Source organism: Lepisosteus platostomus, chromosome 8 (genome assembly GCF_059453375.1).
Source record: "Lepisosteus platostomus isolate fLepPlt1 chromosome 8, fLepPlt1.hap1, whole genome shotgun sequence".
In the NCBI taxonomy this organism is placed as follows: domain Eukaryota; kingdom Metazoa; phylum Chordata; class Actinopteri; order Semionotiformes; family Lepisosteidae; genus Lepisosteus; species Lepisosteus platostomus.
Window position 1 is genome coordinate 14,788,127 of NC_142618.1, and position 12,612 is coordinate 14,800,738.

At 39.6% G+C, this 12,612-nt stretch overlaps 1 long non-coding RNA gene across 1 annotated transcript; it reads left to right on the forward strand.

The window, feature by feature from the left end:
* Positions 1–811: 811 nt before the first annotated feature.
* LOC148656127 (uncharacterized) lies at positions 812–12,364 on the forward strand. Its single transcript, XR_015940799.1, has 8 exons — positions 812–1,028; positions 7,386–7,443; positions 8,153–8,198; positions 9,295–9,434; positions 9,887–10,008; positions 10,826–10,890; positions 11,827–11,966; positions 12,117–12,364. It is a non-coding gene; the product is annotated as an uncharacterized LOC148656127 (long non-coding RNA).
* Positions 12,365–12,612: the final 248 nt, after the last annotated feature.

The following is a 12,612-nucleotide window of genomic DNA, read 5'->3' on the forward strand; positions in this document are numbered from 1 at the left end:
TTGTTTTAGAACATTTCAGCATATTGCTTGAAAATTCATTGATAACCACATTTTCTGAAAAATTCTGTGATAGGTCTTGGATTCCATATTCACGTTTTTCTGGATTATTCCAGTCGAGAACGATTGTCTGTGTTGAATTCCTACTCCAAAGATTTACCGAATGCAGAATCCTCACAAATTCTCTCTTAGGTTCAGGAGGTTATTTTTCTCACATGATATCTTCGGGCCCCTAACTCATTCTGACATCTTTGGCTCCTTCCTAGTTATTGTTCCTCCATCAGGTTTGGTCCCAGGAGGTAATATTGTCATTGCATTCTCCCAGAGACTCCGAATGTCTGCGAGAGGGAATACACCTGCACAGGACACCTTTACTGTGGGGAAATTGTCACCCACCAGCTTTCACCCACATCAGAACCAAACTGGATTCACCAAGGAGACTGGAAGACAAAAACAGCTGTTGAGCTTTTCCTATGTACAATTCTAGATGTATAATTTTTACAAAAGCCTCTAATATGAGTAAATAAAGTGAATGCAACAACTATTAAACAACCTTTTTATGTTTAATTCTACTATTTTGATACTCATTTCCCTGTGTGTGTAAAGTATATGGTGTATACAGTATTAATGTACTGTGAGTAGAAATCATTAAACATAAAAACACACAGTATTTAATGAAATTTAATGAACACTTTTAATAATGTAGGGAACATTCCAGCTGTGAATTGAAAGGCGCTACCGTAGTCACTGTAGACGTCACCATCGTCAGAATCATTATTTTATGCATTATTCCTTCGACTTCGAGACCTTCTGCTGCACCTGTTTCGTGCCACCGCCGCCCCTACATTAAAAGCTTCAACGCCTTCGCGCAGCAGCAGAGTACTGTAGCTACCCGTTATTCACCACGGAGGAGCGCGATTGCGGTCTCCGGATACAGACGCCGAGCACCAGGACCACATCATTAGGCAAAACCACAACCACGCGCTTTGCATCGGAAGACGATTCACGTGTTCGTGGGATAGAAGAGAGTAGTAAGTAAATGAGGATCCGCTCTTTTACTGGACTTGATAAAAAATCTCTAAAGATTATTATTATTATTATTATTATTATTATTATTATTATTATTATTATTATTATTATTATTGTTGTTGTTGTTATAATATACAAGTTCACTGTCTTCAATTAACTACTTAAAATGTCTTTAAAATACCTGGACAGTACGTAGTAAACTCATTGAATTAAAAAGTAACACTTTTTACATTTTCACTTTAAAGTTTAGGCAGTTTAAGATTTTTTTTACTATTTTTGATTCAATATTGGAATGTATGTTTCGTTCAGAAAACGATGTACAGCGCACAACAGAGGCGCTTTCATCATTTGTTTCCTTGTTTGCTAATATAGTGGCGCTAGTTGTTAAGATAATCTTGTTATGCTGTCAATCACAGCGTGAGGATATTGCAGAACGTTCACTCACGGTTAAAGGAATTTCAGTGACTTAACCAAGCAAAATGTGTGAACCCAGCGCTGCGAGGCGCTTATCTTTTGAGGAAGAAAATTAAAAACAAAAACTTTCTGCAAGAAATGCTTATATACTGCGAACGAAATGTAATCAAACTTGTTATGATGTCGAAGACGGCTTAAGGGAAAAGCTTTATAACTGATGCTGAGCTCCTTCAGATAGATATTCTAATTACCAAATTTATAGGACAGTAAAAAGAAATCAATATGTCATTGCATACTGTAAGTACATCATGGGAATAGATGTTAATCTATTGATAATTGTTAATCATGATACTACTTATATAGTATACAGTATATACTGTAGAGTATGCCAGTGTACTGTCACTTACTGGTGTTCCTGCGTATACACTATATACCTGGTGCACTGTCACTTACTATATACAGTATGTATACATTTTCACCATATACTATATAATGCATATACTATATAGTGGTGTCCATGTGTATATATTACCTGGTCCTCTGTCACTTACTGGTGTCCCTGTTTGTATATATACCGCGTAAACAGTCACTTACTGGTGTCCCTGTGTATACAGTATATACCCGGTGCACTGTCACTTACTGGTGTCTCTGTGTATATATACAAGTTGCACTGTCACTTACTGGTGTCCCTGTGTATATATACCTGGTGCCCTGTCACTTACTGGTGTCTCTGTGTATATATACATTTTTCTGTGTCACTTACCGATGTCCGTGTGTATATATACCACGTGCATTGTCACTTACCGATGTCTCTCTGTTTATATATTCCTGGTCCTCTGTCACTAACTGGTGTCCCTGTGTATACATACCAGGTACACTGTCACTTACTGGTATCTCTGTGTGTATATATACCAGGTGCATTGTCACTTACTGGTGTCCCTGTGTGTATACAGTATATACAGTGCCTTGCGAAAGTATTCGGCCCCCTTGAACTTTTCAACCTTTTGCCACATTTCAGGCTTCAAACATAAAGATATAATTTTTTTATTTTATGTAAAGAATCACCAACAAGTGGGACACAATTGTGAAGTGGAACGAAATCTATTGGATTTTTGAAACTTTTTTAACTAATAAAAAAATGAAAAGTGGGGCGTGCAAAATTATTCGGCCCCTTTACTTTCAGTGCAGCAAACTCACTCCAGAAGTTCAGCGAGGATCTCTGAATGATCCAATGTTGTCCTAAATGACTGATGGTGATAAATAGAATCCACCTGTGTGTAATCAAGTCTCTGTATAAATGCACCTGCTCTGTGATAGTCTCAAGGTTCTGTTGAAAGCGCAGAGAGCATCATGAAGACCAAGGAACACACCAGGCAGGTCCGTAATACTGTTGTGGAGAAGTTTAAAGCCGGATTTGGATACAAAAAGATTTCCCAAGCTTCAAACATCCCAAGGAGCACTGTGCAAGCGATCATCTTGAAATGGAAGGAGTATCAGACCACTGCAAATCTACCAAGACCTGGCCGTCCCTCTAAACTTTCAGCTCAGACAAGGAGAAGACTGATCAGAGATGCAGCCAAGAGGCCCATGATCACTCTGGATGAACTGCAGAGAACTACAGCTGAGGTGGGAGAGTCTGTCCATAGGACAACAATCAGTCTTACACTGCACAAATCTGGCCTTTATGGAAGAGTGGCAAGAAGAAAGCCATTTCTCAAAGATATCCATAAAAAGTCTCGTCTAAAGTTTGCCACAAGCCACCTGGGAGACACCCCAAACATGTGGAAGAAGGTGCTCTGGTCAGATGAAACCAAAATCGAACTTTTTGGCCACAATGCAAAACGATATGTTTGGCGTAAAAGCAACACAGCTCATCACCCTCAACACACCATCCCCACTGTCAAACATGGTGGTGGCAGCATCATGGTTTTGGCCTGCTTTTCTTCAGCAGGGACAGGGAAGATGGTTAAAATTGAGGGGAAGATGGATGCAGCCAAATACAGGACCATTCTGGATGAAAACCTGTTGGAGTCTGCAAAAGACCTGAAACTGGGACGGAGATTTATCTTCCAACAAGACAATGATCCCAAACATACAGCAAAATCTACAAAGGAATGGTTCACAAATAAACGTATCCAGGTGTTTGAATGGCCAAGTCAAAGTCCAGACCTGAATCCAATCGAGAATCTGTGGAAAGAGCTGAAAACTGCTGTTCACAAACGCTCTCCATCCAACCTCACTGAGCTCGAGCTGTTTTGCAAGGAAGAATGGGCAAGAATTTCAGTCTCTCGATGTGCAAAACTGATAGAGACATACCCCAAGCGACTTGCAGCTGTAATCGCAGCAAAAGGTGGCTCTACAAAGTATTAACGCAAGGGGGCCGAATAATTTTGCACGCCCCACTTTTCATTTTTTTATTAGTTAAAAAAGTTTCAAAAATACAATAGATTTCGTTCCACTTCACAATTGTGTCCCACTTGTTGGTGATTCTTCACATAAAATAAAAAATTTATATCTTTATGTTTGAAGCCTGAAATGTGGCAAAAGGTTGAAAAGTTCAAGGGGGCCGAATACTTTCGCAAGGCACTGTACCAGGTACACTGTCACTTACTGGTGTCTGTGTATGTATATATGCCAGATGCAATATTGATTTCTTTTTACTGTCCTATAAATTTGGTAATTAGAATATCTATCTGAAGGAGCTCAGCATCAGTTATAAAGCTTTTCCCTTAAGTCGCTTACTGGTGTCCCTATGTGTATATATACCTGGTCCTCTGTCACTTACTGGTGTCTCTGTGGTTGTATACCTGGTCCTCTGTTACTTACCATTGTCCCAGTATGTATATACTGTATACCTGGTGCTCTGTCACTTACTGTTGTGCATGTATAATGTATATAAACAGTATATACTGTATTTGGTGCACCAGTATATTTTTTTGCACACAAATATGAAAAAACCAACATGACTACCACGTGACTTTCCCAAGTATCTATTCTACAGGCTCTTATAAAAGCTTCTGTATTGAAAGATATTCTGAAGGGATCGTAGGCTGTTTTGTCCTATAGAGATTATATGAACTGGCTTTCAAAACTCCTAGGCTTTTGAAACTAAAATCACGTACATTCTAGGGTGGTCATGAGAAGGAGTCATAGACTACATTTTGAGCTTTGATGGTCTTTCAGCATAATCTGTCAGATCTACTGCTCAGAGGAGCAACTGGGACACCAGATCCTTTCTGGTGTCTGGCAGCATACATACTGTAACACTGTAATTTTCAGTGAGATTTATTGTACACTAATCCAATTATGCTGTCTGATAACAAAAACTAATAATAAGGATTGTACAACATGATGAACAGGTCATATGTTCTCGCATGACTATGCATCTTGCACTACAATACCTTAGTGAAATTAAGGAAACTTGCTATACTTAATGCAGAGTGAAAAAATACATGGGCTATATCAAATATCACAGTTAATTGAGCAGCAGGTTTGGGTGTGATTGTGCTGTATTCAAAGGGATGTGTCTACACCCTGTTAATTGCCTTTCAGTTCCCAGAGTTGTGGGGCTCTGCCCCTGTCAATATTCTACTGGAGGACATCTTTCATCTTTCAAGGATATCTCACAACTTCATATTCTGGATTATATTGGACCTTACAAGACTTTGCCACTCAATCCCTAGCCCAAGGAAAAATACCATTGAATTGCTTTTTTTAAAGTCATGGATCAATATGAAAACCATAAATTATGCCAAAACCATCACTTATCTAAAATGTATACCCAATCCTTGCAATCAAGGTACTTCTGCAGAGGACTTCAAGCACAACTGTGTCTTATAGTACCAGTGAAACATAACAAGACCAGTGTTTCAAGAAGACAGCAGAAAGGCAGATGAGGCAGTTTTGAATGATTTTATTATGGACAGTTGAACAGTGCAACTTCATGGACACTCAAAGATGTAAGAAAGATAAGAAATGATAAAAATGAGAGGAGGCCATTTGTCCCATCCATCCTGTTTGGGAATAAGGAGCTAATTGATCCCAGGATTTCATCTAGCTATAGCTTGAAAGAGGCCGGGATATCAGCTTCAAAAACATGGCTGGGCAGCTTGTTCTACACTCCCACAACCTTTTGTGTGAAGAAGTGCCTTGTGTTCTCAGATATAAATACACTTGCACACATGGGTCCTCTAGTCTATGATTCACCGTTCATTCTGAAGAAATCCATTGGGTTGAATCTTTCAGTAACCTTGTGGATTTTGAACACCCGTCTCAGGTTGCCCTGCTATGAGAAACATATTCTCTTTGAGAGGAGTGGTGCTCATGAGGTCAAAACCATCAACATGGACCAGTGTGTGTTCAGTAGGAGAGCCTTTTACACTCCCTAGTGGTCACCTGTGGTTGTTAGCGTTCAGGTCAGTCAATAAATGAGCAGTGAAGCACAACAGGCTTAATGTAGAGACAGAAAAAAGAACACCTTGGTGATCAAACGCCCATACTGGGAGGCATAGGCCAAGTGTGTTGCTGAGACACGCCTTGCATGCTTCAGTGACGGTTCTGACAGCTCTAGGCGTGTTGCCCCTGGGGCAGGGTTACACAAATTCACTGGTGTTCCTTCAGGCAAAGCTGACAGAGGCTCAATCAGACCCATCAGACAGAAATATTTTCCGATGGAAAAGAAAAATTAGTTATTCTTTGAGATCTGCAATTCACTGGGTTTTCCAGTTCTGAAAGTATGACAGCTGAAGACATATAGAGCCTGGCCGAAATAAGATTTGACCTAGAAGTTAATTAGCTCTCCTAGATCAGGGGTGTCCAGTCCCCTGGTCCAGCAGGGTCAGTGTGTCTGCAGGGTGTCTAGTCCAGGTCCTGCAAGGTGCCCAGTCCTGGTCCTGGAGGGTCAGTGTGTCTGCAGGGTATCCAGTCTAGGTCCCTCAGCATCAGTGTGTCTGCAGGGTGTCCAGTCCTAGTCCAGAGGGGTCAGCGTGTCTGCAGGGTGTCCATTCCTGGTCCAGAAGGGTCAGTGTGACTGCAGGGTGTCCAGTCCTGGTCCTGGAGGGCTGATGTGTCTAACAGTGTCTATAGTGAGTTTTCTAGGTCTATTTAATGCAACAGCAGCAGACTACCTTTGAGATGCTTGCAGTTATGCCAGTAATGTTTATCTTGTTAAGAGCTGAGTTAGTAGGTAAACTCACAGACACACCGGCTCTCCAAGACCAGGATTGGACACCCTTTCCCTAAATCATGACCCTTGAACACTAGAGAACTTCTGTGATTGATATTTCAAACAGAAGCTGCAAGCGATCAGTTTATTTTTATGAGAACCTGGGAACTTTTTTTGGCCTCTATGGTTACAATACCTATAGTATTTATTATATCCTAAAATATAACACACCTATGTTCTGTCCACCTGCTGTGCAATTGTCCATTTATCCAATGTCCTTAGCCTGCATCCTGCCAACACAACACAACCGCACCTAATCTCTGCTGATGCAGTAAAAATTGTCTAAACTTGTCTTGACTGTTTGAGGTGGGGCCTACCTTCTGCTTTTTAGAGACCGGTCTCTGTTTTGGGTGGAGACTGTGAATTAAAAGGATACAACTAAAATACAATTTAAAAAACACTTCACAGAATATAAAGTTCACTGAGTATATGACAACTACTTAAGAAAGCGTATACTTGAATCTCCAGCATGGCTGTGAACCTGGGTGTGAACAGTATAATACACAGCAGAAAAGCAACTGCATAAGAAACACCAACTCTTCAGGAAAATTCAGTTTAGCTGCACCAAGGACCTGGATTACCTTTATTAAAAATAACAAATAATTAGCATATTATGTGTAGAGCAGTCAAACGTGTCTATTGTATGTAAATTCCATATTAGACCAAATAAATGAATTCATCTAATTATTAAACTCATTCTGGTATTCTTATCTTCCACCAGAGTCTTGTCTACAAAGTCTTCAAAATGAAGACAAGGGAAGCCATGTTTCTCCTTGTTGGTATGTAGCCTTTAATCAATTCTAACACTCTGTGTTTCAACACTGCAGCCCTTTACTCCACTCCTACACACTGTATATCAACACTACAGCCCTTTACTCCACTCCTACACACTGTATATCAACACTGCAGCCCTTTACTCTACTCTTACACACTGTGTATCTACACTGCAACCCTTTTCTCTACTGTTACACACTGTATATCAACACTGCAGCCCCTTACTCCACCCTTACACACTGTATATCAACACTGCAGCCCTTTACTCCACTCTTACACACTGTATATCAACACTGCAGCCCTTTAGTCCCCTGCCATACACTGTAGATCAATATTGATGGCCTTTACTCTTCTCTTACCCACTGGATAGCAATATTCATGCCCTTTTCTCTTGTCTTACACATGTTGTCTCAGCACTGCACCTATTTGCGACAGTTTTATTTTGATCAGTGTTATCTGCTTTGATTTGATATATTACATCACCAAGACACTAAATGGACAACTATGAACTCAGAACATTTATGAAACACTAGATTAACTTAATTCTCCAGTTTCCACTAAAAGTCATAAGTCACAGATTTTCTTAGTTGTGAAAGATCAAATGCAAGAGGGCCTATTAAGAGTGTCCACTCTTATTGTTCACATACTGTACATATGAAACTTCAGAAAGTCTGGTTGGCTTGTTTCTAACCTCAGTTTCCTCCTGTATTACAGCCTTTATTGTCTGGCAGAAACCTGGGCCTGTGGGAGCAAATATCAAGTAAGTCTGAGAGTGCATGGGCACTCGTGACAAAGCCGAGAGAATACTGATAAATCATTACACAAACTGTGAGATGCCATAGTCACCAGCACAGTCTGAGCACAGAAAGCACATGAGAATACCCCTTGTACGGAGCACAGCGTTGTTTTTAATAGACAGGCTCTTCTGGAGAGCAAAGCCATGCTCTGATTAGAATCATTCTCAATGACCTTTGCAACCATAAATCTCAAGACGCGAACAAAGAGAGAATACTGTATATACTGCATTTAAACATGTAACAGAGCGCATACTGTATAGCATAGGGTATTTTTCAGCACCAATCAGCGAATTGTGATTCCAAAGTAAGTTAATTTAGTCAAGAACAGGACTGCCTGCCTGATTATTACCTCTATGTCCTTACTGTAACAAAATTCTATCAGGGACTTTCTGGGTTTATTTGGTTTGTGTGTTGGGAAAGCGTGGCTTCTTTCAGTTAATCCACAATGAGTTAATAATAGTCATAATCTGTGTTTCATTTGCTTGTTTAAATTCTAATAATGAAATGAGATGATAAATATAAAGCATGCTTAATACTTTGGTTTTGACTCAGCTTCATTTATGAAGGATGAGGCAGGGAGAAAATTCTGCAACAGTGATTTTGGGGTGGAGGGAGGTGTTCAACCATGGTACATATATTTGCACTGAAGCAGAAGTGCAGGATTAGAATTTGACCTCCTCCCAAACTTTGTTAAAAAAAAACACCAAGTACAGTATCATAGCTAAAAACTTTTGCCACCGTCAGTGAAGAGACATGGCAAACTGCAAGATTCGCTGAGAACTGAAAGGAAACCAGACTGCAGCAATGAGGGAACTGTTGAGTGCTTGCTAAGCTGACATGTCCAAGCAGTCTCGGGAAACTGTGACCTTCAAGTTTTCCTGCGGTTCAGATGTTGCGTAAAAAAACATTTCCTGCTATGAAACCGGTGCAGCTGTCTCTTCAATTCCTTGTTTGTCAAAGACCTGTGTGAATGGACTCATACAGGTCTTCCATGTTGTTCATCAACCTTTAGCAGAGAAGTTTGTACACTAATGCTTCTGTGTTTTTGCATGTTCGTAGTCCTGTCCTGGAGATAGTACTTGGCACTACAAACCGAGCTCCCAGTGACACTGACGTGGAGGACGCCATTAAAAGTGTGGTGTCACCCTTCCAGATAAGTGGAGGAAATGAAGTGCAAATCAAAAACATCAAGTCTATCAGTAAGTGAACAACGCTGAGTTCCACTAGTGATGGCAAGGCACAGACCTTGCTGATCCCTTGAATTCTCCATACAGTCGCTGTCATTGCCTGGAACTAATGAAAGCATCTCCTGTGTAGTGAGGAAAGAAAACACAATTGTGAAAGGGGCAGATTTAGCTAAAGATCAGCAGCTCTTGATGGATAATCAATTAAACAGTTTATAAGAGAGTCAGAGTGACAGCCAGTTAGTTTATTGGTTGTCATATGTCACAGTCGGGTAGCCAGTATGTCAGTCAGGCAGATAACCATTATGTTAGCCAATGTGTCAGTCAGTCAGTTTAACAGGGAGTGTATCATTCATTGCAGTCTAGTGTATCGGTTCATTTTCTCATGTTAGCAAGACAAATACTGAATATGCATATAGTGAAAAGAATATAAACCAGTATATTTCTGCTGTTTTTTCTCCTGACAGACAAAGGACTCAATAGCTTCAATCTGACCATGGATCTAGAAATCAGTAATTTCGTCATGCCCAGAATCAGCACTTTAACACATCAGCAATACAGTGAACTTGAAGTCAAGATTAAGAACTGGGTGAGTAAAGCCCACATTATTAAATATTGAAGCATTTCATTGGAGCATAAGGGTGCAAATGTGAAGTAATTTAATTTATGCATGAATTTTATTTGTTCTCAAACCCAGAGCTTTAACAACTTGATTTTTTCACTATCACCTTCAATATTGAAGTTGTGTAACCCCTAGAATAATATCATTACTGTATGGTAACAACAAGACACTGAACAGGGGCTTACAACAGTATGTTTAACAACTCTACAGCAAACAATAGGTCTTGAAGTATTTCTAACAAAATATACTGAAAAAAATCGTTTGACCAACTTTTCTTGTATTTTAAAGTACATTACTAAGGTGATTTAAAAAAGCTATTAGGGGCAACAATAAAAGTGGACTATAACTGGGGTGTGTTTGGTCTCCACAATATCCTAATTGTGTTTTGTGAAAATGCTTGTATGAATAGCTTGTTATTTTTTATTAAGAGTTTGTCTTACAGTTCGAATAGAAAGCTTGTGCGGAAAGTTAGGTCTGTTTGTGACCTGCCAAGGAATACGTTGAGGGCAATTACATGCTGAAACTCAGATAGAATTTAAAACACAACGTATCCTCTGAGGAGTCTTCTGAAGCAGGTTCTGAAGAAGAATCATACTTGTTGAAACTCTGCTGTTTGAAAACCTCTACTTGTTACTTAACAAGATGTTACCATGAACTGTATATAATTACCATAAATGAGTTAAATTAGTATAGACATTAGTAATAGACATTTGCAGATTGATAATAATTTGATTTTACTGCTGTGAATAATCATATACAGTAATTAAATTGTTATTCTTAACAGATTGGAGAAATTCTCTTGGTTGTGATTGGAAAAACCATTTCAGGCTACCATGAAACTACATTCTTGTAAGTGATTTATCATTTCTGTTTCTTGGCATGTTGCAAAAATGTTTTCAAACAAACAGGCAAACATCTGAATCCAAAAATAGAAAAAAAGTTTGCACAGCTCAGAAGTGATTGTTTTTTTCCAGTATAAAAAGCTACCCCTTGATAGCTCATCTGTATGTAAATGATCTTAAGCTACAAGCAACATTCTGATTTACTAAAATGAAAATTTGCTTAACAAAACAAAACAAATTTAACAATTATCTTGTCTTTCACAAGGCAACATTTACAAAATGGTGCTTCTATTTAATGTAAAGTAAAAAATACCATTGGAATTAGAGTGAAGCAATTAAGCAATCCACTAGTAGGCTATGTTTTGAATGCACCAGCGGGTTCTGATTGTGATCACAGAATATATTTTGAGATGAACTATATTTTTCTGGAGTTTCCTTAATGGATCTATGCCAATTGGTTGGGTTGAGTTCAGAGATTCATACTATAGGACTAGGAACATAAACCAACCAACAGTGTGAAAGAGTCAGGCCAGCTTTTGCCACAACACAAGAAATATCAAACCATAACTGCCTATAGAACCGCACCACACAACTATCAGTACAATACTGCCATCTACTGACACAAACAGGACAGAAACTGGAGCTGAATCTGACTTAGCTTTTGAAAGGCTGTTAAATAGGAAATTCTGACAAGGCAAGCTACTAAATCTGTTTCATAAACATTAAAGTAATTCGTACCAATTGGATTCTTATTATAACATCCCATTTTCTGGTATTGCATACTGTACTTGTAAAATATGGCCTGGTGTCAGTACTGGACTATTACAAATGTTTTAAAGAAATATTTATCATAGAATGTAAGTCCAATTCAAAACAACTTACTTTATAATTTTTGCTAGATCGCTATTACTTTGTGCTTAAGCAATATTCTCTCTTCCCACAGTGAAGTGAATGATGATATCCAGGCTGTGGCAGTAAGCCTTTTTGGTGGGATTGATGTGGTGACTCCCAGTACTGTATTTAGCAAAATACAGAACCTGGGAGGGACAATAAACTACGCCGTAGTTCTCCTGACTATTCACTGTAAGTTGTTTTTTACATTTTTATTCTGTAAAATGTTAAGAAAATTTCACTCTGAGGACTTGAAATATAATTACAATATAAACTACAATTTCAAATGTTTTATGCAACACTGAACCATAGTCCCTAAATATTTTTTTTGCACAATTGTAGCTCATTCTGCGCAAACTACAACGGAAGCTCCGACAGCGCTGACGTCCACTACTCTTCCAACACTTCCCTCCACTACAGATTCAACATCACTGACCTCCACTGCTCCTCCAACACACACCCCTACTATTAGTCCAACGCACACCCCAACTGCTCCTCCAACACACACCCCCACTGCTCCTCCAACACACACCCCTACTATTAGTCCAACACACACCCCAACTGCTCCTCCAACACACACCTCCACTGCTCCTCCAACACCCACCCCTACTATTAGTCCAACACACACCCCCACTGCTCCTCCAACACACACCCCTACTATTAGTCCAACACACACCCCAACTGCTCCTCCAACACACACCCCCACTGCTCCTCCAACACACACCCCTACTATTAGTCCAACACACACCCCAACTGCTCCTCCAACACACACCCCTACTATTAGTCCAACACACACCCCCACTGCTCCTCCAACACACACCCCTACTATTAGTCCAAC